The 26430-nt window shown below is 34.8% G+C and overlaps 1 protein-coding gene across 1 annotated transcript in view; it reads right to left on the reverse strand.

Moving 5' to 3' along the window:
• Nucleotides 1-26430, reverse strand: part of LOC129230774 (mucin-17-like) — a 506717-nt gene that overhangs the window by 144837 nt on the left and 335450 nt on the right. The window lies entirely within an intron of this gene.

A 26430-nucleotide genomic window follows, 5' to 3' on the forward strand; every position in this document is an offset into this window, starting at 1 on the left:
AGATCTCCATTTGTCTATCCATTCATTTATCTATCTGCCTACCTGTATACCTATTTATCTATCTATATAGCTTTAAATCTATCTGTATCTACCTATCTATACACCTATGTATCTATCCATCATTCTATATCTCTACCTGTCTACCCACAAATCTATCGGTCTATTTATATATCTACGTATTTGTCCATCTACACATCTGTCTATCTATTCATCCATTTACCTATCTGTCTGTGTACTTATATATTTTTCTACGCATCTGTCTATCGACCAATCTATCAATCTTATCTCTATCTACCTATCCATCAATCTATCTCTCTATGAGTCTATTTACTTATTTACATACCTATTTATCTACCTATATATACATATATCTCTATATACACAACTATCCGTGTATCGATTTACCTATCTATATCTACTTAATATATCTGTTTCTACCTATCTACATACAGTAAAACCCCTCCTAACGGACATCCCTCTTATGCAGACAATTTTTAATTCCCCGAGATTCCAAGTCAATTAACATTATTACACCCCCATCCTGCGGACACCCCTCTATTGCAGGCAAAAAAATTTGTCCTGTTAGTGTCTGCATTTGAGAGGTTTTACTGTACTTATCTATTTGTCTACCAACTTATCTATTTCTGTATCTGTTTACCTATATATATTATATATATTAGGGTGTCCCCCCCCCCAAAAAAAGTAGTCTTTTTTAAACGCATATTCACTTTTTTTTCCTTTTATATCAAAACCATAGTAAAAAAAAGTTTCATGCAATTTGAAGCACGGTAACCCGTGCCGACTTGCGCCTAAAGGCCTAAACATGCAAATAGCACGTGTGTTCATAAGCAAGCGAACGTTAGCGACACGAAGCTCAAAGCAGCTGTGAATAGTGCTCAGAAAACAAACGAAAACAGAAAAATATATGTTGGGGGGGGGGGGGGGGCTTATTCGTGGCAATTTGTAAACCGTCAAACGTGTCAGTACGAAATACATTGCTGTCAGCAAGCGCAGTATAGTCCTTCCATAGGGAACAAAACATGGCAGTGGAATTACAAAGTTCGAAAAAGAGATATTTTTAATTGGAGTCGCGTAAAACACCAAATTACGGGCTTGAAATTTTCCTCTAACGGACAAGTTCTGTCTGTTTTGTTTTATGACATTCGAGAAGTAAATTTAACCGTCAGTGAAACTGCAAATCTCGCTATTTGGGAAAGCATCATCTTTTGGGAAAAGGCACGCATTTGCACCAAATCGTTGCAAAATTGTGTGAATAAACTTAAAAACCTGTATCAAATTTGGAGAGACTTACAAAAAGATGCACAGAAACTGCAAGAAGTATTCAGGCAGCGGCAACAAGAATTCGAGAGTAATTTAAACTATTTATTCAATATTGCACATACTTATGCACTTCGGTTAATCAAAATAGAGCATGGGTGCAAGTTTGGTGATGTGTTCAAGACGGAAAATATTTTCAGTCCCCCCCCGCCGCCCGCATGCGGGCTTAAGGAAAAATTTGTATGTATAAATGTTGCACATTTTAACAATGCCAGTTTTTGAATCTGTTTGATTAAAATTTTAAGCTTTAAAATTGTAATATTTAAGTGTTTTGACATCATAATTCCAAAAAATCTAAAATCCGGCAGTAAGGGGGGGGGGGTCTGAAGGCTCTCCCCCCAGAAATTTTTTCAAATTGAAATCCAAAAAACGCTGTGGTAGGCCATTTTGGTAAAGTTCAGGGAAAGGAGGGGTTCAGGGACTCTTACATCAATTATTTCAAACTGATAGTCCCAAAATCACAATATTGGGCAACCATCGAAAAATATTAAAGAAAGATGGGGGAGGGGACGCTATGGACTTTCCTGAAATGGAAGATTTAAAAACGAAATTGTAATTTAAATTTCATAACGTTTATATGCCATTTGAATGCACTATTGAAGGTATGGAGTTCAGGAACCCTTCTTCCGCAATATTTCGAAATTGAAGTTTCAAAAACGCAATTTTAGACCATGTTGGATAATGAAAGGGGTAAAAGCGTTTGCAGCACCCCACCATTAGTTTTTTGCCGATCCTAAACATTTTTGTTGTAGCAATAAAATTGCTTAGGACATAAGATTTTCACTTTTGCAACATAAATCAGTTCTGATTCGAAAGTCTACCCAAGGTAGCACCAACAAACTAGAAAAGAAGGAAAGGTGGGGGAAGGGTAAGGCCGACTAATGATGATGAACTGTCACCATTCCCCCACAGTCTTCATTTGAAAAAAAAATTCTTTTATAAGATAGCAGGTGGTGAAATTAGCAATAAAAAATCGCTTCAGTGAAATAGGTATATTTTTTAAACAAGGTACCCTTCCCAACATTCATTAATTAAAAATCTTCCTACACCCTTCCACTTTAAGTCATCCAAAGATAGCCCAAAACAAAGCTCTTAAAATTTCAGAAACTAAAATATTTCGGAGTGGGGCGTGCGGAATACCCCCCTCCCCTCTCATTGTGTTTACTAAACGCAGTGTAAGTTTTTGTTTAAGATTTATTTTTCTATTGAGAGAGCAACTCCCTTCCACACATCGCCAAAGACAACCTAAAGTTTTAAGACTTCAATTTCGAAAATGTTTCGAGAAAGACCCCTGAATTCCCTAACTCTTAACTCCCTCAAAAATAGCCAAAATAGCATTTCAATACTTCGGGGAGAGAGACCACTCCCCCCCCCCCGAACTATTTCCTCTAAGTTCACTAAATTTTACTTAAAATTGCGGTTTTACCCTTTTCATCACCGAAGATTTAAGAATTTAAATTCCAAAACGTATTGAGAGAAAGCCTTCGAATTCCCTCTTCTTAAATCTTCCAAAGATTACCTAAAGCTGAGTTCTGAATACTTCAGCTGTGAATATTTTTTGGGAAAGGAGAACCCCGAACCCCAAAACGGTCCAAAATTGTGCTTTTAAGACTCCAGTTTCGGAATTTCGCCTAAAGAGAGCCCCCTCCCTCCCTCTTGACATTGCCAAAGACAGCCTAAAAGATTTAAGACTTCAATTACAAACACTTTTCGGGAGAGGGTCGCAAATGCCCTTTAACTTAAGTCATTTAAGTATAGCCTCAAATAGTTTTTTAATACATCATCTACAAGACATTTTCATGTTAGAACACCAAAACCATCTCTCATAAATTCACCTAAGATTGCCTAAATTAATGTTTTTAAGACTCCAGTCTTCGATTCTTTTTTAAAACCCACTTTTACATCATTAGAGACAGCCGAAAACTTTTTGACTTATAAATTTTTAAGAGTTTGCAGTGGAGAAATATCGAACCACTCCTAGCTTCAAAAATATTTTCAATTCAGCTTTTCGATATTTTATACTGTAACCTGTGAGTAACCCCCCCCCCCTCTTAGATTGTCCAAGATATCAACGTTTTAAGACCTCAGTATCGTGAGTTAATTTGCGGACAGATTACCCTCTTTGCAAGAGCAGCGTTTTTTCGCAAACTCATGCTGCCGTTATTTTCCTCCTTTCCTTTCTCTCCCCCCCACCCATATTTCCATTCTAGCGAGAGTTCGATTCAATGACATTAGAATTTAGTGATTCCTCAAGTCTTTGTCAAAAATGCAGGAACGGTTTGCCCATCGGTGTTTCCAACCAGCTTGAAATCCCCCCCCCCCCCGATTATTTCCAAAATTCCCACTTACATTAAAATCTTCAAAATCCTTGATAGTTTCTGTTTTATCTGGTATGTGGACGCCCTTTGCTGTGGCGAAAATATTTCATCTTGTCAGCAATCACTCTCAATCGGTGATGCAGATTCAACTCTTAAGACATTTTAAGAGCGTATATAATTTTCATTTATGCGTGTAAAGTTTGCAAAAAAAAAACACAAATGAAAAAAACGAAAGGATGATCGAAAATAGCATGAGAAAAGGCTAAATTTTCAATTAGAGCCAATTGCTTCGAAAAATCAGGGAGAATAGTGAGCAACTCCTCGGTCTGCAATGCAGTGAGTTGGAAATAACAAAGCTATACCTAAAAAAAAGTCAAACGGCGCAAGCCGAAAAGCCGCTCCTTCAAAAGCACGTTGCAAACAAAACAAGCACATGGCAGAAAACCGAGAGAATGTCGATGTAAATTCGTGGTTATGGAACGGTCAAGTAATATTAAAGCATATTTTTCAAACACTCAATTTTTCTTTTTTCATTAAAAATTAAAAGAAAGTCATTGAATTTCTTTCCGTCCCGACCTCCGTCTCGAAAATTTTGTCAAGACGGAAATCCGTCCCGAGACGGAAGGTCTTGCACCCATGAAATAGAGGAAGATGGGATTTCCTCTTTGAGCTGTCAAAGAAGAAAACAGGCGCATTAAATACGATTCCGCTTTGACATCCTCGGAATGGTATGAACCTGTACAAGAAGATCGAGATCTTCGAAATCTAGTGAAAATATTAATTCAGAAGATTTCCCTGAAACATATAAATCAGTACCTGGAACAAGTTTATCAGAACTTGGAACAAGTATATTATAACCTGGAATAAGTATATCAGAACTTGGAACAAGTATATTATAACCTGGAATAAGTATATCAGAACCTGGAACAAGTAAATATGTAATGAGCAGCGATTTTATTATTCCAAAACCAGTTGCTTCATTGGACAGATGTCCAAGTATACGAGATTATGTGTTTATTCTTGAAGCTACTATTGACGCACTTGGGTGTAACATTGATGAATTTCCCACAGGTAAATCTTCAATTCAAAGAATTCGAACCGAAAAGCGGAAGGAGCACGAGGAAAGAATAGAAATTAGTTTTCAGTACGAGGTACCATATGTAGTGAATTTACCTTGGGATATGAAACTGTTGCCTGCTTTCTGTGCTCAAAAATCAAAAGAAGGTCGCTTATCTATAGTTATTTTATACGGATGTGACGAACAACTCATTGCTGAGTCTAAACTGGATAATTCTGCAGGAAAAGCACAAACACAGGCTGTTTGAAAGGCAGTTTTAGATTAGAATCTCGAAGACAAAGCTAAAACTCTCTGTTAAGATACTACAGCTTCCAAAACAGGTCCTTTAAGTGAATCTTGCGCTATTCTTGAGCAAAAAATTGATAGAGAAATGCTTTCCTCTGCTTGCCGCCATCATATATATGAACTGATCTATCCCGCTAAAATACAGTGCTATGGAGGAGCTGCAGAGTTGTCCCGAACTGTACCCTAACTTGGAAAATTTATTTGACTTTTACCGTGCTAAACTTACTGATACTACGGTCAGGGATGACTATCAAGATTTGATGGAACTGCCTATCATATTTTTAGGTGAAGATACGGGGAAAAAAATTAAAGTAAGACCATCAGGAGCCATGCACCAAGCTCGATGGATGGTTCGAGCGATTTACTCCCTAAAACTATTATTGTTTAGTTTACAACTAAAATTAGATAGGAAGAAAAATGAAGCATTATTTGATGTCTGCTTGTTTTTAGTGTGACCATACGTGAAACCATAGCTTCAATGCATTTTGGCAGTCAAAGCACCCAAAAAAGATTTGTGCTTTTTTAAACAAGTGTACGGAAACGTGAACCCAATTATCTCAAAAGCTGCTCTACAAAAATTCATCCAGCTTGTATGGTATGATCAATAATATTTCATTCCTTGATGTGTAAAAGACTGTCTCAGTGTTTAGAGCAGTAAACGATGCAGCTGAAAGAGCGGTAAAAATGATGCAGGATTTACATGGTTTGCTAACAGCTGATGAGGAACAAATACAATTTGTGTTACGTTGCGTTCAAGAGCTCCGAAAGCTCTATCCTGACTGCAAAAAGCAAACATTGAAATAAAAATATGTACAGTAATGTTTCTTGTAGTCTAATATTGTTGTAAATATCTGCTTTAAATAAACTGATGTTGCATGTAGTTAAGAATTATACAGTTAGCAATCTTTCCACTGTAGGATTTCAGATCCAACTTTGACCTCAAGTCGGCACGGGTTCCCCTTATTTTATTGCAATAAAATTTTTTTCTCATGTTTCTGAGGTGAAATGGAAAAAAATTGGAGGGTATGCGTATTTGATTTCACAATTTTTTTTTTTGCCATTATATCTTGAGACACCCTAATATATACACACACACATATATATAAATATATTCATAAAAAACAAGCAGACAAGGTTACAAAACAGATAAATGACATAGATGAAGCCAAAACTCCTCAGCAGTGGAAGCTTCAACCTATGGTCAAAAGATAAAAAATTGTACTAAACTAAATGTGAGGTGTCCAGTTCCAGAAAAGCTAGCATTCAGGAATACATTGGGCTAAATGCACTACACATGAAAAACGAATGCAGATTTCTGGGATTCTAGAAACCCATTGGTTGATCCCCCAAATTTGAGCATCATTTTTCGAACTAACTTGCTTGATTAACATGCAAAAAAAGACTATTTCAATTTTAGAGCATAAAATTCTCAAAACTCTCATCAAAGTGAGTCTTTGATTAGTATCTGTTACATTGTGAAAATATCGGTAGTGATCTGAAACTCAACATATTTCCGAAGTTCAAAACTGGTGTTGGTTATGTTGTTACCCGATTTTGGGCCCCATGCTTTTAATCATGCAGTAGAAAATTGACAAATAAGAGTTAGATTCTTTTCCCCTTTTTTTCGAAAAACGTCTTCAATACATCAGCATTTAGATTCTTTTCAGGGCCGATGTTTCCTCCAAGTTAGCATTGGCAGCCGATGCAAATGGCTAAATTTTTGAACCACTGCCGCCAATGCATTGGTCAAGCTCTACTAAAAAGTGTATTGTTTGCAAAAAAAAAAAATAAATAAATAAATAAAGAACGAATATATAAAATGAAATATATAAAAACACATTAAACTATTTGCATTACAAAAAGTACAAAAATAAAAAATATGTCAAATTTCAACTTCAAATTTCTTTTTATGTCAAAAGTAATTTTATCAATGTTCTCACACTGGTTTTTTGTACCCAGTGACTAAACACCCCTCTCCCTGAAAAACTCCACATTCTCCATAACTGAAACAGCTTAAATTCATAATCTAAATATGCATACATAATTTATATTTTGCAGAATTAAAAAATAAGGTTTATTAAATTAATATTTATCAAAAAGTTAAAAATTATTTATCAAAATAGTTGCATGCACGAAACGAGCCTTGCAATTTTGGCAGAGAACTAGAGTGATGCACAATCGTAAACATTGCGTGACCAAAGTAGCCAATCAGGTGTCAGATAGCTTAGAATATCAATAAAGAAAGCTAGTGTAGTCAATTTATTTTAAAAAACTCTATTGGAAGCTTATTTTTTAAAAATGTTATGAGTTAGTTCATTCACTGGATAGTGCTCAGCCACTGGTAGATCTACCTTATACTGCATATACAACAAACAAAAATGAATAGTAGTAGGGGGGCATACTACATTCCGTGGGAAATTTCGTGAGGAAATTGTGAGACCAGTTTTAATATATTCCTTATGGTCTATATAACTATGCCTCACCGGGTGTTTTGCTTGAATTCGTGTCAGACGGCCTGTATGACGTCATCAATCCAAGATGGCGGCTTTGATGAGTTTTTGAAATTATGAGTTTATTTTTGGGTATTTTGTGATAATTTTCTAGTGAATTTACTTGTTTATATTTTATTCACCTTCTTATTATAAATTAAAAACAAAATATTTGATTTATTTGTTTATTGACTCATTTTTAAAGAAAATTCTGATAAATCCTTTTTTTTACCTTGGCACACTCTAATTAGCAACTTAAAAGTATCTCTAGTGAGCTGTCGCAGTTAAAAATACTTCTATTTTTCAGGCTAAGATCACTAAACATTAGTGCAGTCGAACCTCGTTAATTCGAACACGATTATAACGAACTACTGCTAAAGCGAACTACATTTGCGGACCCAGTCCTTCTGTTGAAAATCACTTAACACACTCAGCACTATTGTTTTTCAGATAAAACAAGCTACTGTTGGGACAAATTTACTTTGAAGGTCCCTTTGAGCTCGTTTTAACGAGGTTCAACTGTGTAATCGTTTAAAGAATACCTAATAACCTGTTTAATTGCGCCTTACGAAGAGCTTTTCTTACATCTTTTAGAACGCGCCCTAGTACCGCAAAACAGTCCCCTGCGGGACGATTTTCTGACCCTCACCCTCGTAGTCCAGTCAAATTAGGTCATGACCCGGACATTAAAAAAAAAAAAAAAAAAAAAAGAATGTGCACATATACCAAGTTTTTCAGTATCGTAATACCATGTTACCTGACTGATATGAAGCATCTTAAAGTTAAGCATCCAAATCTTTGGAATGAATTAATGGAAGGAAATTGCGTTGTTAAAAAGTCTTCTGTACCATTTTGTGCTTTAGGGTCAGATGAAGCTTTAGAGCAAGAGAATAGGAGAATGAAAGTAATTGGTGGAATAGTAAATATGACTCAAAAATAAAAATACTTTAGCGCGATTTTTTTTTTTTTTTTTTTTTTTTTTGACCTCTCTAGAGCTGGCAAGGCTTTCTGATAAATCTAAAGCAATGATTGGATTAAATGAAATGTCAAAGAGTAAACATCATCATTTGGCAGGTTCAAGAGGAAAGCGACAACATGAAGATGTGCAATCTATATATAATGCCATCAGAGTATCAACAAACCCTATAACATATGATGGAAGTGAACTTATTAGCACAACAAGAAAGACTGTACATAAGTGAAGCCACACACAAACAGATGTATTAAGCATTTTAAACAGAAGCCGTGAAATGTACGCCACTTTCAAACGAGAGAGAATTGAAACTGAAAATATGAACTTCTGGGCCCCAATGAAGAAAAAAAAAACTAAATCTATGTAAAAATAGCATGGAAAAAGTTGCGACAAATATAGCTGGCACTGTTCTACAGTTAAAAGCTGATCGATCATTATTTACCCGTTTGCTAGTTGTATCGAGGAGCCGAGTAGACATTGATTTAAAAGCAGCACTTGGTGCATATGAATTTTCGGCTGTTCCACAGTCTATGTTTAATTTGGACGGGTCGATAAAATTGTCCCAAAACAAATCAAAGTTAATGAAGATCTTAGAGGAATGTGGCTCAGAAAAAGTTGACAGTAGCATCAAAGATTATTTACCAAACCCTATGAAATACTCAAACATACCGAAGCAAATGAATAGAAAATCTTACAGTGTTGCTGTTATTGATGGAATGGCTGAGCAACAATCAATGAAGAAATCAGAGCTAGTAAAAACATGTAATGATTTAGCTGCAGAATTTAATAATAAGATCAAGGAAATTCTTTTAAATTATGATGAAACACACTTAGTGTTTGACACATATATTGAAAACTCGCTGAAATCTGCCATGCAGAAAAAAAGGGTGAGTACGTTAACACCCATTGAGTTCAAAATAACTGATTCTACTAATAAAAATGTACAGATGAAGACCCTACTTTCTCATATAAAAACAAAAGATAATTTGACAGCTTATATGGCGGATAAAGCTTTAATATACGCACACAGCATTGAAAAAAAACCTAATCGTTAGCTGAAGAAGTGGAGCTAAATCATCATTAAAAGGTGTTGTGACTGCACTGCAAAGCAGATGAAGAGGCAGGTATTATTAAAATAATACTGCACTGTCTTCATGATTCAAGAGAAGGGGCAACCAGTATTCATATACATTCCCCTGACACCGATGTATTTTTACTAACATTGTTCTGGTTGAAATCATTTCACTGCCCATGCTCATTTTTGACTGGTGTAGGTAGTAATCGAAGAATGATCGATCTAACCAGCATTGTGACTGCAATAGGACCCGAAAAAACTAAAGGAATATTAGAACTCCATGCTGTATCAGGATGTGATACAAGAGGTTCACTTGCTAGGAAGGGGAAACCATCTTTTTGGAAAATTTACAAGACGGCAGACAAAGATACGCTTGATGCTCTGAGTCATCTGGGGTCAACCGAAGAATTTAGTGCAAATGATAAAGTTGCTATTGAAAGATTTATTTGCTCCGTGTATGTGCTTCTGACCACGATTTCTGACATTGGAGAACTTCGTTGGTTCATATTTTCAAAGCAGAAGGCTCAAAATGAAAATTTGCCTCCTACAGGAGCATCTTTGTCCCCATACATTTTAAGAGCGCATTATCAGGTATTAAAGTGGCGTCTTTCTGACCAGCAGCACCCGAACTCACCATCACCGTTAGACTTCGGATGGGAAAAAAGAGACAACTTCTATGCTCCAGTTATGTGTATACTTTCTTGTGCATCTGAATCCATCTTGAAGCTAGTTTGATGCAGCTGTGTAAAGGGAAAATGCATTGTTTCATGTAAATGCAAATCTCAGAAAATTTATGTACTGAACTTTGTGTGTGTGGAGGTGATGAGGACTTATGTGAAAATCACAGCCAACAAAGCGATATTGATGACACTTCAGATGAATACCTTTAAGTAAGAACTGTTTGTTTACTTTTAAATCTTTATTTTTAACTAAAATCAGAGTTTAAATATTTTACTCATTTTTTAGAGTACATAAAATGTAAGTAATAAAATTGTCATTGTTTCCGATATTAAGTAACGGAAGTTGTAAATTTTTCTATATTAAAAAAAAAAGTCTCTTATAACCCCAAAACACGTGTATGCAAATAATTTTACATGTTTTTATGGAATAATAAATTTTATTTTATCGTACAAGCTTTTCAAAATATTTTTTAGCAGATATTGGTAACTAAAAAAGTTCATAGAATCTGAATCGAAAATCACAAATAACAAAAAAAAAAAAAAAAAAACTTATTTTATGTGAACAATTTGTTTTTAAATTTGAAAAGTAATCGTACTAAAATATTAAATATGTAATACAAGTTGAAAAAAAATATAATAGGCTTCAAAAATGTGTTAAAACAGTGAATTTTCATCAATATCTAGTGCAGCCGCCATCTTGGATTAATGACGTCACACAGGCCGTCTGACACGAATTCAAACAAAACACCCGGTGAGGCATAGTTATATAGGCCATAAGGAATGTATTAGAATTGGTCTCATAATTTCCTCACGAAATTTCCCACGGAGTGTATTTTACCTTAAGTATGCAACTGGACTATAGTCTGTTCAGCCGAATACTTGAATATTTGGAGTGCAAAAAGTTAACAAATTTAAATATTCAACAATCTGCAAACTAAGACATTTTTTTATACTATGAAAAGTTGTATTAGAGTCAGGGATAAAAGTGACACTTGCCAACAAAAATATAGGAATTTTTTGAAATATAGGAACGTTTTGAAAAAAAAAAAAAAAAAAGATATACAGGAATTTGTATAACCAGGCTAGCAAGTATGTTTTTTTTTTTTTTTTTTTCAAAATGCAATACTACTATTCAATTAAAAACATGTAATAACACTACTACCTTACATAAGTTCAATACATAAGCATAAATAAGTCTAAAAATACACACAAAATCAGTTTTACAAAAAGAGCATAAAACTAATTTGTATCACATTAAGGCGTTCTTCTTTAAAAATAAAAAAAATTAGAAGAAATTTTTTGTAGGTGTACACAAATCTTTCTTAAAATAATTGTATTATTAATCTAGTTCTTGACTGTCCATAATCAATCTCTAAACATAAGTTGCTTGCTGAAGATTCTTTCTAGTTTTACAAAGTCAAAATAATAATTAAAAAACCCCCATAAATAATTGGTTTGTTTTGAAAAGAGCAGCAACAGTAATAATACTTAGAATATGCAATGAATTAAATTTCAACAAAAAGACTCTCATTCTACTTTCAAATGTCTTTATTAACAAATCAGTTAATTTGAATCCAAATTAAGAACCTTCATATAATCAAGTTTGGAATTTTAAAACACATTTTCATAAGCAAAACACATGTTACAATGAAGTTACAGCATTTTGCGCTATTAAATTTTTGCATTGCATTTTGTACATGACTTTTAAAGGGTTTCCACTTTCATTCAAGAAAAAAATTCAAATACATATTTATTATGTTGTAAATTTTATGATAGCTCTTGAGCAGTGTTCCCTGCTAAGTAGTTTATGATAGCAGTTGTTTCCGTACAAGCACTAGTGGTGTTCCCATAGGGTATACTACATACAGGGTGGTCCTAAACCAGTGGTTCCTAACCTTTTTTGGTCCATCACCCCTTTTGGAAGTTTAATTACACCTATCGCCCCCCCCCCCATGTTCTTCTCTTAAAAACACAAATCAGATGGTGCTGATTTTAGTGAAGATTAATGTTACTGAACGCCTAATTTTAGTTTAAAGCTTCAAAAAGCGCATGATAAAGCAATAATTAGCTTTAAAACTGAATTTTTTATTCTTTTAACCCTCCCCCCCCCAAAAAAAAAGAAAAAATGTAATTTGAAGCGCTTCAATTAACCAACGTCATTTACATACTTAGCAAAAATCAGAATACTACATTTTTCAGTAACATGCTTTTTTTAAAAATTGAAATCCAGAAAAAATTGAAACTTTTAACTGTTAAGATTTATTCTTTTTTACCTTTTTTAATGGCTGCCTTGTGCTTGATGGAACTCCACTAAAGCTTTGATGTCTGGCTTTATATTAGTGAGATTTAATCTGAGGTCCCCTTTGAGGCAGATGTCCAATCTATTTCTTTGCTTCGTGAGAAGTTGCACTACAGAGCTAAATCCTCTCTCAACTAAATATGTTGAGGGGAATGAGATGAGGAGTTGTTCAACTTTTTTCCAAAGTTGTGGGTAAGTACCCATAAGCTTCACCCAGGCAAATTCATAACCATATTGCTTGAAAGTAATTTTTGATTCACAATCAAATTTCAAATCCATAAACTCTGTTTGCAAAGTGTTTTCCAGTTCATCCACATCTTCAAAACTAAATGGGTCTAGAATCCAGTCAGGGATTTATAAGTTGATCAAATCTGAAAACCTTGGTTCCATGTTCTTTTTTAACTGATCAAGGTGTTCAATAAAAAAAAAAATTCTTCAGGAAGTTCATCATCCACGATTAAACTTTTTTTTAGAGTCGGAAACAGGATAAATTCTTTACAACCAATATTTGCCTTGTGGATTTCGAATTTGGCAATGAATGCTGAAATTATGCTTTTGGCCTTGATGAGGTTCATCTTGTTTCCTTGAAGCTTAATGTTGACTTCGTTCATTTTTTCAAAAATACCTGTGAGATATGCAAGTTCCAATTTGCACTGTTTCAAATTCTCATTTAAAGCAGGATCATGCAAGTCGAGAAACTCAGCTACAGAGTCGAATAATTCAAAGAAATAGCGCAAACAGTTTCCTTTAGAAAGCCATCTCACAGAAGTATGTAAAAGCAAGCGTTCGAATTTTTCATCATTTTCATGGCAAAGCTCTCGAAACAGGCGATCGTTGAGAGAATTAGCTTTGATCTTGCTAATACCAGTAATGACTAATTGTAAACACCACTCAATTTTTTTGCAGCCAAGTGTTGACAACGAATGACACAAAGGATGGTAATCACTTCTGGCACTTCTTTTTTAAGGTGTGCAAGAAATCCAATATGACGATCCGCCATGGCAGGGGCACCATCTGTTGCGCAAGCACTTACATTTGTCAATGGAATTTCTTTTTCTTCAAAATAATCCTTCACCACTTCAAAAATCGAAGATCCCTTTGTATCAGTAATCAAAGATCTGGCGAACGACCAGGGTTGGCTTTTTGCCGGCAGAAACTGATTTCTGCCCTGCCGGTGGCAGAAACCGGTTATAACCGGCAGAAACTGGCAAAAATTAAAAAGCATCTTTATTAATTCAAGTAATTACAAAATGATATTTGTTTAAGTAAACTAAAAAATGTAATTCTATTCCATCATTGTAAAAAATAAAATTCATTGCCCTTGATTTAGTTTGATCAGAAAGAGAACTGTTCAAATGCAGATGCTTGTAACATTTGTATTAATCTAAAGGATGAGAATCTTAAGGGCACTTAAGAAAAAGAAGTGACATACAGATTTAAACAGGCAGTTACTGATTGTCATTTGCTAGCTTATATATATGCGTCATTTAAAATGCTTGGAATTAAAATTATCATGTGTTCAAGAAGAAAAAGCCAGAATTTTACTGCCCATAGTAACCTCGATTTTATACCTAATATCACAGCTTTACAAAACAAATTGACCCTATTTCCCAAAACTTATTTTTCCAGTCAAATTTAAAAACCACCCCAGTTACTATATAGTGGACCAGTTTAAAAAATATATACAATTGATGAAAGTTTCAAAAATCTTTGCTGGCTCTTTGATGGCATTGCCATCTAGTTCTTCTGTTGCGAGAGTCTTCTGTTATTTCTCCTCTATTCATATTAAATTAAGAAATCATTTATATTTTCAATCCACCTTTTCTTAGAGACAGCTGCAGAGTGCAAAAAACATAATGTATGATTTTTATTGATATTGTAATTAAATTGTGCTTTGGCTAACATTTCATTATTTTTCCGTAATAAATTCCTTTTGGGTATCAAAGATTTATTTTACGTTATTTTTTGAGTTTTTGCCAGTTTCTGCCACAAATGTGGCAGAAAGGGGTTTTTGCCATGCCGGTTTTAACCACCTTGGCAGAAACTTGCCAACCCTGCGAACGACATTTCCTCAGTTATCTCTTTCAGCTCATTAATAAATAAACCTCACGTAAGCTAATAAAATAGCTCTGTTATCTGTCACAGTTGATTCATCAATTTGTAGTGCAAATTTACTTTGTTTTGACATTTATGAGTTTACATTACATTTATGAGTTTGCACTCAACGTCAGCAGCCATTTCATCTATTCTCCTGGAAACTGTGTTGTTACTCAGGGGGAGAGATTGACTTATCTTTTTACTGGAGCCCTCACCAAGCAAAATTTCAACTAATTTTTTGGCAGCCGGTAGAATAAGAGATTCGCCAATCATATGAGGCTTACCACATTTTGCTATCAAAAAAAAAAAAAAAAAACTTCGTAAGAAGCCCTTTGTCAAGATCTGTTACTTGTCTTCTAAGTAATTCACTCACCTTTGGCCATTTATCCGCTTCTGTTTTGAGGTCTTGAAAATAACTAAGAGGTTCATTTACTTTGTCACCATGTACTCTTGACAAATGCTGTTTCATTCGCAACAGCTACATCGCTTCATTGCTAGAAAAAATTTTATCGCACAAAAGACAAGGCGGAACTGCACATTTTGCGGTGACGTGACAAAACCAAATTTTACTACTCTGCTGAATATTGCCGGCACTTCTTTTTGGAATTCATATCGAACTTCCACACTACGAAACATGCACAATTAAACAGAAATTCACTAAATTAAATCAAACAATAGAAACTACGTAAGGAGGTTTATGCGCTGATTGCAAGATTCTGAACGACAACTGATAAGTAAATGCAAAAATCCATTCCTACACATATCCATCCACTTTTCAGGCGTTGAATATATGCTGGCACCAACGGATTTTTTTTCCCTCGTGAAAACGGCAATAAAATAAAAGATATTATTTTTCGGTTTTGGGATTTTTTTTTTATCCGAACAGATTTATTGAGCTGTTAATCATACATGCCTTATTTTCTGGGAACGACTTTCTTTGATTTGACGTGCCATATGCTTGGTTCGGTATTACACAAAATAGGTATTCTGAAAGATATTTCTGAATTGTGTACCGATTTGTTTCAATAAATATAGTTTTTGAAAGGTCGAGAATTTCCCATTACCAGGTATCCGAATACCGGTCGTTCCCCAGAAATTTATCGCCCCCTAGAACAGTTTGATTGCCCCTTCGGGGGTGATCGCCCTCAGGTTGGGAAGTACTGTCCTAAACTATCTGTCAAAAATGAAAAGGTAGGTAGTGAACATCAAAACGAACAATAGTCAATATGAAACCAAGGGCGCCAAACGTCTTCCGAAGAAACTAGGGACCATCAAAGTTTAGAGTCCCAAAATTCAAATGATGATAAAAACAGAAAAAAAAAGGTAAATTCGATTGCGGTTTTCACTAAAATAATTCTTCATATTAGTATTTTCTTTAAAATAAATTTGAAAGACAAAGTTCAGCAAATGCCGACAGAGGGTGCTTTAGACTTTGAAACAATATAAAGTAATTTTTATTACTTTTTTTGAAACTCCGATGAATGTTTCAGTAAGTTTATCTTCTAACTTAAATTTTGATACCAAAATTACAATCATTTGCCTAAAAAAAGTTAGTATACAAGAGGTTAAAAACGTAAACTCTTGGAGAAATGAAGAAAAAATAACTAAATCAATCGATTTCCATAAGAATAATCCCTCACTTTCAACTAAAATCACAAAGTAATAAATCAATAAAAATGCCTGTCTTATCCATGTTTAGAACCGCACCCGTCCAAGATCATATAGTTGTTGTATGTTGTAGATGGCACTAACGCAGTACATTGCGCCCCATCTAAAAACTCAGCCGGTAGGGAGTGCAGATTACCGAGGTGTATAAAAGTGCTTCATTAGGTGGATTCATCAATTACCGCACGGATCTCGAGCAGCATGGATCGTTTTACCAATGCAGACATAGCAGATATGCATTTAATGTATGGAGCTGCACAAGGAACAGGCATAGCTGCTGAAAGAATGTACAGGGAGAGATTATTTTGTAGATAAACATGACTTAAGTCATCCAAAGATAGCCCAAACTAAAAGCTCTTAAAATTTCAGAAATGAAAATATTTCGGGCTGGGGTGCGGAATACCCCCCCATCCCCTCATTGTGTTTACTAAACGCAGTGTAAGTTTTTGTTTAAGATTTATTTTTCTATTGAGAGAGCAACTCTCCTTCACACATCGGCAAAGACAACCCAAAGTTTTAAGACTACAATTTCGAAAAAGTTTTGAGAAAGACCCCTGAATTCCCTAACTCTTAACTCACTCAAAAATAGCCAAAATAGCATTTCAATACTTCAGCATGGAGAAATTTTCGGGGAGAGAGACCCCCCCCCCGAACTCCTTCCCCTAAGTTAACTAAATTTGACTTAAATTTGCTGTTTCCCCTTTTCATCACCGAAGATTTAAGAATTTAAATTCTAAAACTTATTGAGAAAAAGCCTTTGAATTCCCTCTTAAGTCTTTTTAAGATTACCTAAAACTGAGTTCTGAATGCTTCAGCATTGAATATTTTTTGGGAAAGGGGAACACCGAACCCCAAGACGGTCTAAAGTTTCTCTTTTAAGACTCCAGTGTCGGAATTTCGCCTAAAGAGAGCCTCTTCCCTCCCTCTTGATATTGCCAAAGACAGCCTAAAAGTTTTAAGACTTCAATTACAAACACTTTTCGGGAGAGGGCCCCAAATGCCATTTCACTCAAGTCCATTTAATTATAACCTCAAATAGTTTTTAATACATCAGCTACAAAACATTTTCATTTTAAAACACCAAAACCATCTATCATAAATTCACCAAAGATTGCCTAAATTAGTGTTTTTAAGACTCCAATTTTTGATTTTTTTAAAACCTCTGATAGACATAGTATGTCAATCTAAGTGAAGGTTTATCATCATTATTTATCATGTTAGATAACATTTAGATATTTGCAGGTTTCATATCATTGTTCCCTAACGAACGCTAGAATCCGTGACGTAACTAGTCTTGGAATAGAGAACGGCACGTGTAGTGGGCGTTGCCCATTACTACGTGACTACTTTGACGTCGATCCTTCTAGAACAAGTGACGTCACGTGCATACGCTTTGGGCTTGGCCACTGAAGATCACGATCAGGTAGCATTGAAGTGAAGATGTGCTAATGAGATTCTGAATATAAGCAAAGCTGTTATCAGTTGATCTCTCTCTCACTTCTCGCACAGCCTAGACGCGTTGGCTCATGTCAGGCAAGCCAATTTGCTGTTTGTTCCGCAAGCTCAGGCTGTTAGCCTTTTATGTTTAATTGAAGTAGTATGACGTTTGTCCATTGAAGATTTCGTTCCTCATGAACGATAGTCGGGTCAATTGATAATTACTTATTAGTCTAGGTCAACGGGGTATTTGCAATAATGGTATACTTATTCTTATTTACTTTTTGTTAAAGCCATATACTTTGTTTTTATCTTTTAATAAATTAATTGATGTTTAATGAGCTATTTGTCTTCAATTATACTGATTCACGAACTCAAATTTCACTCTGCTAAATGTATTACATTGTTTGGGCAAGAGTTAGTTTTAATCATACCTTCCCATCCAACAACCTCCCCTCCTCCCGTTTACATCATTAAAGACAGCTTAAAACTTTGACTTTAAAATTTTTAAGGGTTTGCAGAGGAGAAATATCAAACCACTCCTAGCTTCAAAAATGGCTTTCAATTCAGTTTTTCGATATTTTATACTTTAACCCTTGAGTAACACCCCCCCCCCCAGATTATCCAAGATATCAACATTTTAAGACCTATCGTGGGTTAATTTGCGAACTGATTACCCTCTTTGCAAGAGCAGCGTTTTTTCGCAAATTCGTGCTGCCGTTATTTTTCTCCTTTCCTTCCCCCCCTCCAATATTTCCATTCTAGCGAGTGTTAGATTCAATGACATTGGAATTTAGTGATTCCTTAAGTCTTTGTCAAAAATGCAAGAACAGTTGCCCATCGGTGTTTCCAACCAGCTTGAAATTTCCCCTCGATTATTTCCAAAATTTCCGTTTTCATTGAAATATTCAAAAGCCCTGATAGTTTCCGTTTTAACTGGTATGTGGACGCCCTTTGCTGTGGCGAAAACATTTCATCTTGTCAGCAATCACTTTCAATCGGTGATTCAGATTTAACTCTAAGACATTTTAAGAGCGTACATAATTTTCATTTATGCGTGTAAAGTTTACAAAAAAAACCCCGCAAATGAAAAAAACGAAAGAATGATTGAGAATAGCATGAGAAAAGGCTAAATTTTCAATTAGAGTCGATTATTTCGAAAAATCAGGGAGAATAGTGAGCAACTCCTCGGTCTGCAATGCAGTGAGTTGGAAATAACAGGGCTATACCTAAAAAAGTCAAACGGAGCGAGTCGAAAAGCCACTCCTCCAAAAGCATGTTGCAAACAAAACAAGCGAATGGCGGAAAACCAAGAGAATGTCAATGTAAATTCGTGGTTATGGAACGGCCCAGTAATTAAAGCATATTTTTCAAGCACTCAATTTTTCTCTTTTAAGTAAAAACTGAAAGAAAGTCATCGATCTTCTTCCCGTCCCGAGCTCCGTCTCGGAAATTTGTCCAAGACGGAAATCCGTCCTGAGACGGAAGGTCTTGCTTGCACCATGCGATGCAGTAAAAGCTGAACTTAAAAGTTTTATAAGTAGTTAAAACATGCGCACTACCTTTCCATGTGCTACGCTGAAATCAAAGTCACACGTCACACAGTAATATCAGGGGTCAATCCAGGTTTTATTTTTTGAGTCTCCATTTTGTGAAATAGCAAAATATTTTAATAACAATCGACATAATTGAAGCAAAAGATAAATTCAGAGCTCCCAACACATTTTAGCCATAGAAAAGGGTAAAAGAGGACCAATTTCAATCAAAAAGTTGACTGAAGAGGACCAGTTAGGATTAAAAAAAAACCTTGTGAGTACTATTCATAGTTAGACATAGGGAAGCACCAAAAGGCAAATTAGCTGCCTGCTACTAAATCCATGAAGATAATTCGTTAATTAACTATAATAATGATTGTTCATGACACAATTCCTTATCAGCTTCTTTACAGCTGAACTTTTCATCCATGGAATTATATTATTTACAAATATTTGGATGAGGGGGGGGGGGGAGAGTAACAAGCTAGCATGTAACTAACAATCTTACAGCGTGATTTTAACTGAAAAGTAAATTTTCCACTAATTAACAATTGAAAACTAGCTGATTATAATTAATCAGTTAAGTGATCAATGAATCAGTGCATACCTAGTTAAGAACTTTTAGATACAGTTTTTAAAGTAAACATCTTAGCACATAGTCATTTACAAAAATTTTCACGTAACCAGTTTAAACAGAATTAATTTTGATATGAGGTACTGCAAGACAAGAATATATAGTTGATGCCTTGAAGACGTACCCCTCCCCCCCCCCCCCGCCCCCAGAGCCTTTGTTTTTTAACACATATTTTCAACCCCAATATGGTAGTTTAACATATGGGATTTTATGACCAAACATCCAAACCAGGAGGTAATTTCGAGCTACGCTACTGCCTAAGCTCAAAAATACTAGAGGTTTGCAAATCATTTATTAGTATGATAAGTATCCAAATTGTTCCTTCATACCTATGTATTGGTTGTTCTGCCACTGAGGTATTGTAAAATATCTTGTAATGAAAATATTTAATTCAAATCCCCACATCCAAAAATATGCAAATGCTACTTAAGTGATAAATACTGAATGTAAGTTTGAGCCTAATTTACTGAAAAAATTAATGTAACCAATTAATGTGCAAGTTCAGATTCATAGAGCTATACTTTCAAATTGAAAATACTCATTACTATGAGTGTTTTCAATAACAAATAAGGATACAAAAAAATACAAAATCAATTTAGGTTTTAGTTTTTTAAAAATAAAATTAATAAAATAACCTGAGGTAGCACATGTCAAAATAGCTTCCATAATTCCAAGATGCAAAACGTATCGACATCTCCAACACGAGAATTATATTTTCGAGAAGTAAGATCGCTGTTGGCATGTTTTTCAAAAATGTATTTTTATTATTTACTAAATTAAACATAAAATATGCTAATTTCAGATAGCAGATGTGAAAATAACATTTGATTGCCCAAAATATTAAAATAATTACAAGATGCAAAGAGATTGAAATCTCAAACACAAGAAGCAATTTTTCGAGTAAGTGCAATGCTGCCATGTTCTAAAAATAAGAAAGTTTTTAATCTATAAATATTAAGCAAAAAATAAGCTAATCTATGGTGGTGAATGGAAAAATAACTTCCGATCGCCCAAAATGTCAAAATATTTAAAAGATGCTAAAAGATTGAAACCTCAATTACGACAAGGAATTTTCCGCGAAGTCCAAATAAGTGCAATGTTGCCATGGCTCCAAAAATAAGAAAGTTTATTATCTATTTGAAATTAAACACTAAATAAGCTACTCTAAGGTAATGTATGTTGAAATAACTTCTAATTGTTAAAAATATCAAAATGTTAACAAGATGCAGAAAGATTGAACTCACAAACACAGGAAGCTATTTTTTGCGATGCTGCATATCAAACTCAAGTTCAGAAAATGCACTGATGAAATGTTCTTGAAAAATATTTAAGCACAATTCAATGATTTCCCACCGATTTTAAGCACTAAAGAAAACTTTCAAATTTTTCTCCCCTTGAAAAAGAAATTTTTTTTCAAGCACTTTTCCGAAGTTTTTCAAGGGCATACAAAGACGTCATGAACTCCTCCCCCAAAAAATTTCCATTTGTTAGATTTCCATGCTGCAGTGGTTGAAGGAGGAGTAATGACATCAATCTGAAGCGAAATAGAAATAATACGGGAAAGACAGGGGAGGGGGGAGTGGAAACAAGGCGCTGCGGAGAGTGTTTGGGCGTAACAAACATCAGCACACACTATCTTTTAACACAATAAAAACATTTAAAATCTGATTTTTGAGTAAAAGCAGTATCGAAATGGATTAAAATGAACAAAATGTTAAAAAGCGGTCGAAAGCGGACTTGACCCTTAAAACAGACTTTGGCAGGAAAAGTGGACCATTTGGGAGCTTTGCAAATTAAACCAGCGATGTAGATTTTAACTTTTTGAATCTCATAAAGAACACAGAATTTCGTTTGAAAGTTTTAACTTCGTGATTCTTATAGGAATAAAAAGAAATTTTATTTATTTCTCCTCTAAAAAAGCATAATAAACATCAAAAATCAGAAAAATTCGATTCTCATATCGGAATCTAAAAGATTGCTTTAATCAAAATGAAAGCATCTAAAGTCTAAAAACGGCAAATAAATGTATTTAAGCAAAAAATTTTAGAATGGTACTTTAATAAGTCTACAAGATGTATATGAAAAAAATTATCGACATAATCATTAAAAATTTAGAGTAAGGAAAAAGAATTTGAGTGTGGGGAAGAGAAGATTCTAATGGAAAAATGGGATTTCTGGTATTAACCAACGAAAAAATACCGAAATTCTGGTAAAATTCAGTATAACCTATTCACTTGTATCGGATTAGTGAGAGAAGAAAATCTTTAAGGCCATGTAGAATAAAAAATATGTACGTAAGGAGATAATAGCAAAATTAAGGAGTTTTAAGGACACTTATTTTTTCTCAAAAAGCAAGAGTTAATAAGGAGTTTGTAAAGAATGTATAAACCCTGAATTACTAACTCACCAAAAAAAATCTCCAGCATGCAGCCATTCATTGAATTTTGATTTCTTCAATTCAAATTACGTTTTTCAATCACAAACTGAGACCAGGACCCTACTCATTCGGTTTCTTGTGTCTACAAATGATATGGAATGGAAATGGAGAAGAAATTTGCACCCGTCATATTAGGACTGGTAATTTTCTAGATTAGATAACACAAAGCTTATCAATAAAAATAATAATAAATGGTATTGGGGTGTGGTAAAAACTAGGACTCGACCGATACATCGCCCTGGCCGATGGTTCAACAATTTAGCCATCGGCATCGGCGATCGATGCTAACTTGCAGGAAACATCGGCCCATCGGCATTTTGTTGTTTCGATGTTGAATCGATGTTTTTAACATTGAAAAGCCGGTGGAATTGGGCGATGTTTTTGAAAAAAAAAAGACCTTTTGCTGTTTTACTTTTTAATACAAAGTAAAGGGAGGTATTGTTTTCATATAAAATTGTTTACTTGAACTTCAGTATGAATTTCTATTTTAGTCACGCCTGAAAGAGTTTTTAATACTGCATTCAGGTACCAAACAAGTTAATCACTGCATTGTTTCTTGCGGCCGGATGTACGTATGTATCTCTCATAAGTCATAACTCAAAAATGGTAAGCTGTAGAATGTTAAAATTTCGCATGTGGGGTGTGCGTAAGTTCCAGTTGTGCACTTCCCTTTTTGTTTTCGATCGGGTGTTCTAAAAAGCCTATTTACTCATTTTTTTGTGGCTATTAGTTACTTATTTCAATACAAAACTAATACAAATTTAATACAAACTTTTGGTGATACACTCTATAACAAAAAAAAAAATTGACGCACCAAGAAGGAGTGATCCGATCGAAATTGGTGGATAGGAAGACAATGCACACAATAGTAAATGATTAAATTCTTAGAACAATTGAATAATTTATGTCAGAGTTACAGTAACAAGTACAATAAGGTATTGACCCGCCTCTAGCCTAAATACAAGCTGAAGCACAATGTGGGAAACACCGATAAAGCTCCCGGAGGTTGTCCTGTGATATTTCCGGTCAAATTCGCTCCAATTGTCGGAAGAAGTTATCAACATTCCTTGCCAGATGCAATCGTCATCCCATCATATCACAGACATGCTCGATGGGAGAGATATCTGACGATCTGGCAGGATACGGAAGAGTTTGACAAGCTTGTAGACAGTTCATAGCAACATATGCCGTATGTTATCTCGCATTGTCCCGCTGAAAACCTGCCGAGGGTACTGCAAAAGGAACGGCAACAAAACAGGTTTTAGGATGTCGTCGACGTACCACTGTGCAGTAAGTGTACCTCTAATTACGACCAAAGGGGTCCAGTTATCAAAGAAAATAGCACCCCAGACCAGGGCCAGTGTGGCTTGCAAAAGTGAAACCAGGATCCCTCCTCTACTCTGAGTGTCTCCAAACACGTCTTCGATGATCGTCAGGACACAGTTTGAAGCGGGATTCGTTGCTAAAGACTATACATCCCCAGTCGGCACCATTCCAACCTGATCAAGCCATGCACCACTGTAATCTGGTTCGGCAGTGCGTAGGCGTCAGTGGCAGGTGGCGTAACGGTCGACGCGAGCGCAGATTTCGTTGTCCCAACCGTCTGTAAATAGTTATGATGGATACTGGTGTTTGGGTTTAACGTCTGATAGTTCATAGAGATGAAAGCGCTGTGACAGATGATCGGACAATCACTCTGTCATCCCGATCTGTTGTGACCCTGGATCGACCGCTAACATCCTGACGCTGAACTCTGCCATTTTCCACCCATCCTTGCCAGCATCTTCGAATCGCCGCATTGCTTCGACTCAAATGATGAGCGATTCTCCGATTTGACCGACGACCTCTTTCATTCCAATGATGTGACCTAGTTTAAACTCTGAAAGTTGCTCGTAATGAGCACGAACCATGCGGCGAGGCATTTTTAAGTTGTTGAAAGGTAATCTGAATCGCAATCAAACCAAAAGTTTTATCAACAGTTGAAGAACTGCTCTTTATATACATCTGCTGGTTGCGCAGTTTCGATGGGCTGGAGATCAAACTATTCATTCATTGGACACCAAATTTCAATCATTTGCACATCTGGTCAAAACAATCATGCATACAAAATTTCAAAGCAATCGGATGATTGCTTCTTGATGCGTCGATTTTTTTGTTATAGAGTATATACTTCTGAATTGGAGACTATGGAAACAAATATGAGAGGGCGAAGCCGGTTTTTGTGTCATTTTGTTAGATTCCCGTTGAATCGACGGTAATTTTTTAGAACATTTGCGTGCCCCCCCCCCTTGCCTGTATTTCTGAAATTAAACTCTAGTTGCAATTCCGAGTTGTTTAAAACTAACACCATTCATAAAATTAGAGATTTTTTTTTTCAAACTTAATCTATTGTTTAGGAATAATTTAGAGCATTAATGTAAGAAATTGATAAAGACGTTTTGAATGGTGACATAATTCGGAAATCGAAGAGACTTTTGAATTTTTTCTTCGAAAGTGCTGAAGTGTACTCAGAAACTCTTCCGAGGCGTTGGTGGTAGCGGTTCTGTACTAAACAAATGAGGCCGAAGTTGGGAACGAAGTTTAATGTTGTGAGTTACTCCAAAATCAGCGGGTGACCCCCCCTCCGCCCCTCCCTCGTCGTTTCAAGCATTTCTTTTCTAAAATATTTAGCCATTATTTATTTTGCTCAAGAACTGTCATTTTGCGTATTACTCATTCTTGTTTCATCTTTATTTCGTAATGCACCATCTTTTTTGCATCATTTATAGTGATCGAAATTTTTCTATTGTAAGTAACTACTGTCTGACCACGGATTGTATGGAAAAACAAACATCCATTTTACAGTGAGAAATGGACGAATCTATTATTTCTTAGCAATGTCAGCTCTTGCAGAAACAGAGTCTCATTCAAATTAGTGAATTACGCGCATCAAATTTTTACCTTTTCCCCCTCATTTTTATAAATTCGTCTTATCTGGACGTTTGAAAATTCCATACAATCCGTGGTTGGACAGTATTTTCATGTATTTTTATAAAATCAACGAACGAGTTATTTTCGTTTTCATCATATTTTTAATAATATGTTATAGAAAAGTTTCAAGGATTTTCTATTAAGCAATTTTTTAAATGTCAGCAAATTAATGTCGAATTTAAAAATTTAATTTGAACTTGTTTGTAGTGCTTCATAAAAGATTTTAAACAATCAAGTTGTTCAATATTATGTGTGCAAACATCAGATCAAGTAGTATATGTATTCAGTTAGTATTAACTTGAAGTAAATATCGAGTTTGTTTATTGTAGCAGTGTTTTAAGAACCTCACTCGTTTCATGGCTATTTCTTTTTTCAGAAAAATTTATGTCACTGTTATAGCTTTTATGAAAAATGCAAATTTTTTAATTCATAAATTTTAAATATGTATAAAAATATTCCTATTATGATTTAAATTTATCTGTTACCTTTTTTGTTTAATTTCACGACTAAAAAATGTCTACGTGCAATCTTTCCACTTTAATTGCGTAATTTGTTGACGGTTTCATATTTTTATTCTTAATTTTTTTTTTGAATGATTAAACAACATAATTTAAAGTTTTTTAACTATGTATAGTATACATAATCCATACATTATTACAATATTGCTGAAATCTTTGTTATATGTTCAATTAAAAAAAACAAATCAGTTAGTTTCAGTGTCTTTGTTTTTCTTCCCTTTTTTTCCCCTTTCTTTTCTTTCTTTCTTTTTTTTTTTGGCTGTTGTTCTTCCTGTATCATCATACAACAGTCAAAAAAAAGAAGCATAACAGGGTTCAAACTCTATTTGGATGAAAAAATTCCATGACTTTTCCAAGACTTTTTCATGACTTCAATGAAAATTTTCATGACCTCGTTACACGAAGAGAATAGCACTATTTAATCTCAAACTTGGTAATATTTGGAAATGAGCATTAGCAAAACGTCCCACAGCCTCATTGAAGCATACTCGTTGTGGAAAAAATATAAGTGCACACTTAAAACACTAAACTATTCTTATTTGTCTTTATAATATAATTTTAAGTAAAGTAAAAATGCAGTGAAGCAAATATGATGATGCTTA

This window comes from Uloborus diversus, chromosome 1, assembly GCF_026930045.1.
Source record: "Uloborus diversus isolate 005 chromosome 1, Udiv.v.3.1, whole genome shotgun sequence".
NCBI classification, from domain to species: domain Eukaryota; kingdom Metazoa; phylum Arthropoda; class Arachnida; order Araneae; family Uloboridae; genus Uloborus; species Uloborus diversus.